This window comes from Suncus etruscus, chromosome 7 (assembly GCF_024139225.1).
Source record: "Suncus etruscus isolate mSunEtr1 chromosome 7, mSunEtr1.pri.cur, whole genome shotgun sequence".
NCBI lineage: Eukaryota > Metazoa > Chordata > Mammalia > Eulipotyphla > Soricidae > Suncus > Suncus etruscus.
The window spans coordinates 61,054,703-61,062,538 of NC_064854.1; positions in this window are offsets into that span (position 1 = coordinate 61,054,703).

The window sequence follows — 7,836 nt, forward strand, 5'->3', positions numbered from 1 at the left end:
GGTGTTGCCTGTGTCTCCAGTGTGTGCTGCCCCATGAGTCTCTCTCAAGTTCTTTGCTGAGCCTCAGAAGGGGACATACCACTGGCCATTTGTGGCAGGAGACAGCCACCCAGCCTGGTGAACCCCTTCTGCACCTTAATCCTGGGGGGTGTGGATTCTGGGTTAATTGTTTGGTAACCTGTTCATCTTCCGAGTGACTGTTGGGTGCATCTCTGCTGTGAAATCTGTCCTGTGTGCCAGAGTGAATCTTGCAGAACCCCTGTGAAGAGGAAGCCTCATGTCCCAATCCCAAGGAATTGGGGAATGTAGGTCTGGAAGCAATAGCAACACAGCAATCAATCCACATAAGCTTGAAGAGAATAAAACAGGTTCAGGAAACTTCCACCACAAGCTTTCTGCTAGCTGGCAAAAGATACCAGCAGGCAGATATGCCAGCTGTGAAACCAAAATAGCAAGCAGCTTCTCCCTGAGACCCGAGATCTTTATTGGGAAGAGAAGGACCATACCTTTGGATGAAGAACAGGTAGGGGAAAGGGACCAGTCCAGAGGTACTTCCAGTCCATGAGTCACAAGCACAAGCAAAGAAGAATTATCACGAATAGAGTAAAAAATATTTATTCCAACACCCCCTGGGTTTTCCTCCTGCCTCCAGCTGGGGCCAGAGGCCTGGTTTCTTTCCCTCTCAAATCATGTGAACTAACCTCATCCTCTTGGTGCATATCCATCAGGGGCCCTGAGGTACTGTCTGGATCTGGGCCACTATACCTAATGCCACAGCGAATTGGTCCTGTTATAGCTTCATAGTAACCCAGTGGTTGTATGGTGCAGCAGTGAATGGGTATTTTAGACTTTTGGACAAATTCCAGAGTGGAGGGTTTCTGGGCTTTGAAGAATTTCTGCTATAACTTTTGTAACCTCACTGTTCCATTTTCCACAGAGATTGATCCCCATTGTTGTTGTTTTTAGTAAGTTTGTTCAGAAAGGCTCTCAGAAAAATTACTGCTTTCACTGTCCTTCCATCTGGCCTCATACCTAGCACCACTTCCTTTACATACTTCTCTTTTTTGTTTTGTTTTGTTTTGTTTTGTTTTGTTTTGTTTTTGGGTCACACCCGGCAGCTCTCAGAGGTTCTTCCTAGCTCTATGCTCAGAAATCACCCCTGGCAGCCATAGGGGACCATATGGGATGCCGGGATTCGAACCACAGTCCTTCTGCATGAGAGGCAGATGCTTTATCTCCATCCTATCTCTCCTGCCCCCTCTTTACATGATTTTCATACAGATCTGAGTGGGGTGTTTCCAGATGTGTGTCAGTCCAGGTTGCCTAATATCTGCATGTAGAAGGAGAGGAACTGTATTTTAGTTCCATAATAGTAGTGAAGCCTATTAGGGACATACAAAGGAGAGGCTCCCCCAACTCTGCAGAGTGAAACCTCTTCCAAGCCCTGAATGCTGGGGCAGGACAGAGCCTGCAGGATACTTGCTGGGATATGCTTTGTCCTGCAGCCTCCTACCTGTCCACCCTCTCTGATATGGATCAGAGCAAGTGGATGTGGGCCAGGATAGCACAGCGAGGGAGGGCATTTGTCTTGCATGCAGCTGATCTGGGTTCAAACCCCTGCACCTTATATGACCCCTCAACCCCACCAGGAGTGATCCCTGAGTACAGAGCCAGGAATAACTCCTGAGCACTACTTGTGCAGCCCTCAAACAGAACAAACTGAAAGCAACAACAACAACAACAACAACAAAAGATGGACTTTCTCTTCCTGGAACCTGAAAATTCGCTTGAAGCCTCATTCTGCCCTATTCTTCCTAGGTAACTTGACCTTACCTGCAAGACCCCGCCCATTTCCTGGGAGGGGTCTTGGGAGGGGTCTTGGAAATGGTAGATAGGTTTTGACCAGAGGGGATGAGGCCCCTTTTTGGTCTTTTGCCAGCATGGAGGTCAAAGGGAAGATGGCTGAAAGGAGTTAAGAAGCAGGACTAGCTAAGAATGGCTGAATGCTTAAAAGGTTATGATATAGGCCACACATGTGGTGGATAGGGCATGAATAAAGTTGATGCTTCCTGATGCCTGTCTCTGGATGAGTCTGATTCCACCGTTCACCTAAACCTGGGACCCGCCAGCTGAATGGGGATTGTGGAGCCACGTGGCCTGGAATGGCAGAGAAAAATCCCTCCATCCATCCACCTCAATCCAGCACCATCGTTAATTATTTAATTCTACACTCGCTCAAATGATATTTTGGTTCATAGAATCACCGTGCAAGTTGCTGTTTTATTTACCTTACCAAGAGGTGCCCTGTGGAACCCCAGTCTCTGAGCCAGAGAAGAAAGTGTAAATGAGGGGCCGGAGAGATAGCATGGAGGTAAGGCGTTTGCCTTTCATGCAGAAGGTCAGTGGTTCAAATCCCGGCATTCAGATGGTCCCCCGAGCCTGCCAGGAGTGATTTCTGAGCATGGAACCAGGAGTAACCCCTGAGAGCTGCTGGGTGTAACCCAAAAATCAAAAGAAAAAAAAGTATAAATGAAGCTTAGAGTCATAGCCCAACAGTGAAGAGCCGGAATTAGCCGTGTGTTGGATTTTTCTCCCTCACACAGCTCCTCTGAATTCATGGAAAAAGACTCAGAAAGCCCGTGATGCACATCCCCAACTTATGAGACAAAGAAGCCACACTCTGCCACAACAACAACAACAATAATAATAACAAAAACAAAAAAGTCCCCAATCCCCAAAGGATAAAACGCAATGAGCTGCCTTCCCAGAGGAGTTGCTGGCTGCTCTGACTCCATTTTTTGGTGCATACTGCATATGGAAAATGGTCTTTCTAAAAATAAAAATTAACCCACAAGTAATTTAATTTTCATATACATCAACCATCTTGATAAAAAGAACCGGGATTTTTTTTTTCAATTTGTAAATAGAAATTTCAGAGATGTGGTGTGAGGCTGCTGCTGCTTATTAGCACAAATAATGAATTTCTCGAGAACACGATCAAAAGCTGATATGAAGGAATGGGCCATGATTTGAATTAGAAGGGCAGCGTTTGGACTCAGCAGCAGAATAACAAAGGAGGTACAAATACGCCTAGAAAAGAAGAAATGATGAAGAGGCAAGAAGACAGCCTGGGGGACCTGGATTGGCCCATTGGAGGGAAAAACTAAACAGGCAGTTTGTTGCGACAAGCCAGAGTGGAGAGAAGAGATGGGACGGGCCCTGCTTGTGTGTCGTGGCCAGTGGAGAGGAAGGCAGTGGGGGACCGGCAAAGGTCTGAGGTCTGAGAAAGGAGACCGTCTCGCTGACCCTCTGGGACCTTGGCCAGCAACCCCAGCTGACTACAGAGAACCTGGTATCTCAGAGACAAAATGCCAGTTCTCAAGAGTGAAGTTGCGGGGCCGGGCGGTGGCGCTGGAGCTAAGGTGCCTGCCTTGCCTGCGCACGGACCGCGGTTCGATCCCCCGGCGTCCCATATGGTCCCCCAAGAAGCCAGGAGCAACTTCTGAGCGCATAGCCAGGAGTAACCCCTGAGCGTCACAGGGTGTGGCCCAAAAACCAAAAAAAAAAAAAAAAAAAAAAAAAAAAGTGAAGTTGCAACCCCCAAAGGCGCATAGAAGCTCCGGCCAGAGTCATACCAAAGCCCAGAGACATCCCAGGAGACATGCAGAGAAACTGCCTGTGAGCTGATGCCTGCTCTGAATCCAGATCAGGGGTGTGAACCCAATCCCAGTTCTTCCTCCAAACCCAGAAGAATGAGGGGGCTGAATTTTTTGTTTGGAGGCCACTCTTATCAGGGCTCAGGGATACCTCCTGGCTCTGTACTCAGGGCTCACTCCTGGAGGTACTCAGTGCTTACTCCTGGCTCTGCACTTAAGAATTACTCCTGGTGAAGCTCAGGGAACCATATGGGGTGTCAGGGATTGAACCTGGATTGGCCACATGCATGGCCAGCACCTTGTCCACTGTGCTCACACTCTGGCTTAGGGAAAAGGTTCTTAATAGGCCAGGCCCCTGAATGTGGCCATGGAACTAAGCTGCCAGGCATCTGTGATGTCCCTGTATGTGATCCCCCCCCCCCCCCGCAAAAAAAAAAAAAGTACATAAAGCCTTACATAAGCTGAGCTCCATCTGGGTCCTAAAGTCATTGCTGACTACTCTGAGCCCTGAGCAGTGGCCTACACAGCTTGGAAGGTCAATCACACTGAGCCCACACCCAAGGGTCATTTTCCACCCATGACCCAGACAGGAACCCTGAGCCCAGAGGCCTAGAGCCCCACGGCCTTGTCTCTGCATCTCCAGAACTGTTCACAGCTTTTGCTTACTTTTTTCTTTTTCTTGGAGGAGCTTGTTAGGTCATGCCTGGCGGGGGGGGGGGGGGGGGGGGCAGGGATCATTCCTGGAGAGAGGGGACCGACCCTCTGCAGTTGGGAGAGACAGCAAGGAAGGCATCCTTAAACACCACTCACTTTCCAGTCCCAAGCACAACACCTAAGTGTCCTTGCAAATCCGGTGACCTCCCCAAGCAGCTCAAGAAAGGTCCAGTTGTGTGTGCCCCAGGAGGCAGATGGTCATGACTGCACCCCCTCTCCTGAGCCCCCACTCCCACCCCTCTGCTTCAGGCTCTGCCTCATGCTCTCTGTGGCGGCATCTCTCTTGGTTCCAAAAATAGATCATTCAATTTAGGAGGAACAATTAGCTGAGATGAAGGGAGACTTGTAAAGGGCCAGGGCGGTGTTTCCGCTCATCTCAGCAGGAAGTGGGTGAAGTACAAAGAAGCAGTACCCAGGGAAGAGCAGCCGCTGTCTTCCTGGTTGCATCCCTGCATCAGGTCCCCTAAAGGTCACATAGACTTTGGAATCAGGATCCCCCTGGTTATGCAGAGACTGAGGCAATCAGTTGAAACCGAGTCCTTCAAAAACACTCCCAGCTTTCCCCAGTGTCTGGAGACATTTGGGGTTGTGGAGGATCCCCCTCCTATGGCTAATGGCTGCAGGCCTGGGCTGACACCAAGTGTCAGAGAGTGCATGGACACACACATATCCAGAGGTCACTGTGCTTCAAGGTCCAAACATCTTTGTGCAGAGATGGCCGTTCCCTTCCTGGCCTTTGCTTACTCAGAGACATAGCAAGGGTATGGGTTGTTTTGTGTCATATGGGCACAATACATCGTCACCTCAGGGGACCATGTAGTGGTGGGAGTAGAATCCTGAAAGCTGTCCCTAAAACCTCTGGTTTGTGGCTCTAACAATTGGACAATCTCTCTGGCCTCCAACTGAATGGTGAAATAAACTTCCTGTTTTATCACTCACATCAGTTGTTTTTGTTTTTTAATTTAAACACTGTAAAAAAAAAAACACTGTGGTTATAAGGTTATTCATACTACAGTTTTTTCCCCCACAGATAAAGTTGTTCATAATTGAATGACAGTTTATGACAATTTATGACAAACTTCACCAATGCATATTTCCAGCTACCAAAGTCAATAGTTTCTCTCTCAATCTCCCTGATGCCCTCTTTCCTCTCACACACCCTTCCCTGCCTGCCACTGAGACAAGTGTTAACTTCTCTCTCTCCCCCTCCCTCCCTCCCTCCCTCCCTCTCCCTCCCTCCCTCCCTCCCTCCCTCCCTCCCTCCCTCCCTCTCTCTCTCTCTCTCTCTCTCTCTCTCTCTCTCTCTCTCTCTCTCTCTCTCTCTCTCTCTGTTTTCGGGCCACATCCAACAGTGCTCAGGAGTTACTCCTGGCTCTTCACTCAGAAATATCCCCTGGCAAGCTTACAGGACCGTATGGGATGCTGGAAATGAACCCGGGTCCATCCCAAGTTGGCCGCGTGCAAGGCAAATGCCCTACCACTACGTTATCACTCCATCCCCGCTCTCTCTCTTTTTGATACTGCATGTCCCTTTCATAACAGGCCCTTCTCTAACTTCACTCTCTGTTCTTTGTGGCAAGCTTCCTAGCATGAACTGGTCCTTCTAATCCTCAATATCACCCACTTTTTTTTGTCTGTTATAAAAATAGAAAAAGGTAGAATGTTAGCAAAATAGAAGATCTACATCAGGCCACATCCCATACATCAAGGGTTTTCTAGTCTTTCTTCTTTCTTTCTTTCTTTTTTTTTTGGGGGGGTCATACCCGGCAGCACTCAGGGGTTACTCCTGGCTCCACGCTCAGAAATCGCTCCTGGCAGGCTCAGGGGATCATATGGGACACCGGGATTCGAACAAAGGCAAATGCCTTACCTCCATGCTATCTCTCTGGCCCCTCTTTGTTCTTTCTTTTTGGTTTTTGGGTCACACCCAACGGTGTTCAAGAGTTACTCCTGGTTCTGTTCTCAGGGGTCATTCCTGGCAGTGCTGGGGACCATATGGGATGGATCATATGCCAGGTCCGCTGTGTGTAAACGCCCACCCCACTGTGCAATCACTTTGGCCTCTAGCCTTTTCTTTTTTCTTTTTTTTTGTTTTTGGTGCCCAAAGAACTGTCCATGCAGTGCTAGGGAATTAACATGGGTCCTCTTTATGCAAAGTGCATGCTTGGCCCTTTGAGCTCTCTCTGACCATTTTTAAAATCTCAGTTGCACATGTAAATATTATTATTGTGGGAGATATATAATTTAGTAGAGATATATAATATAATATATAATTTAGTAGATCTCTTTGTGCAATTAACCATATTATCCATCCATAAAGAAATCAACCGCCCATTAATAAGTGTCTGAGCTGTGATTGACTGGCTCCCCAAATCACCGTGAGAGAGAAGTAGGACAATGTACAGACAGCCCTTTCTCCACAAAGGAAAATCATGATTCTGAGCAACCCTGCCCTTGTTTACTTACGATCCTTAAAATTGTACCATCAAGCAGGTTGTTGGGTTTTAGTAACAGGCATGTTAGGCTATGTGATACTCAAGATCTTTGATTCCATCTTCTCGCAGGCAGTCCTGCAGTCCAGCTAGGTATATGAAGCATGTGAGAGTATGTGACTCTCATCGTCTGGCGTCTGAGTTCCAGGATTCATCTGTGCGCCTCTAGGGTTGTCTCCAGGATGGGGCTGTTTTGAGCAGTACCGAGATGAGCATCCTGGCTCTCATTACTGTGGCTCACCTGCCCATGCTCGTGCCCCATGGGACAGACACTCAGAGGGGAATTTGCTAGGCGGGCACCTCAGCCCTAGCAAATGCTGTTTTCCAAAGTGCACAGGGATGTTCTGCTTTCCCAGTGCCTTCTCTGCCCTGTGCCCTGACCACAGAGTGTTTGTGGTCTTAGTACTTCTCAGATCTGGGACCCTCAGTGAGACAGAGCCATCTCCCTCTATCTCAGGCCATCTGCATCTCCCACTGGGTGGGAATGCCGGTGAGTTTTCTCAGTGGGTTGGGGAAGCAACTTTGGCAGCTATAAATTCATAGATACATTGAAGTATTTCCTTTTCGTGCCTTCTGCTGCTTTACTGGGTGACTCAGATGTCCCACTGAGGAATGACTAGCCCTTGTCCTTGGGTGACCAGAATTTTCTTTATTGTCAGTGGGTGTCACCAGTCTGTCTCTCCATCCCAGGCACATGACGGTCCTGGTACCTTGGTTTGCTCTGAGTTCCAGGAGATATTGATGTGGCCCCTACTCACTTTGGTTACCTGGGGATTGTGGAGTAAGGCAAACTTACATTTTCCAGCTGAACTAAGGTCTCAATGTTCATAGACTAAAATACAGGCTTTCCCCAGGCTCCAAGTGCCTACCTGCCTTTAATGAAGACAACACACTCACACATACACACATGTACGCAGTTGTGCACACACCTTCTTGTCTACATTACTAAGTCTTCACTTCGGATATCTTGTCTG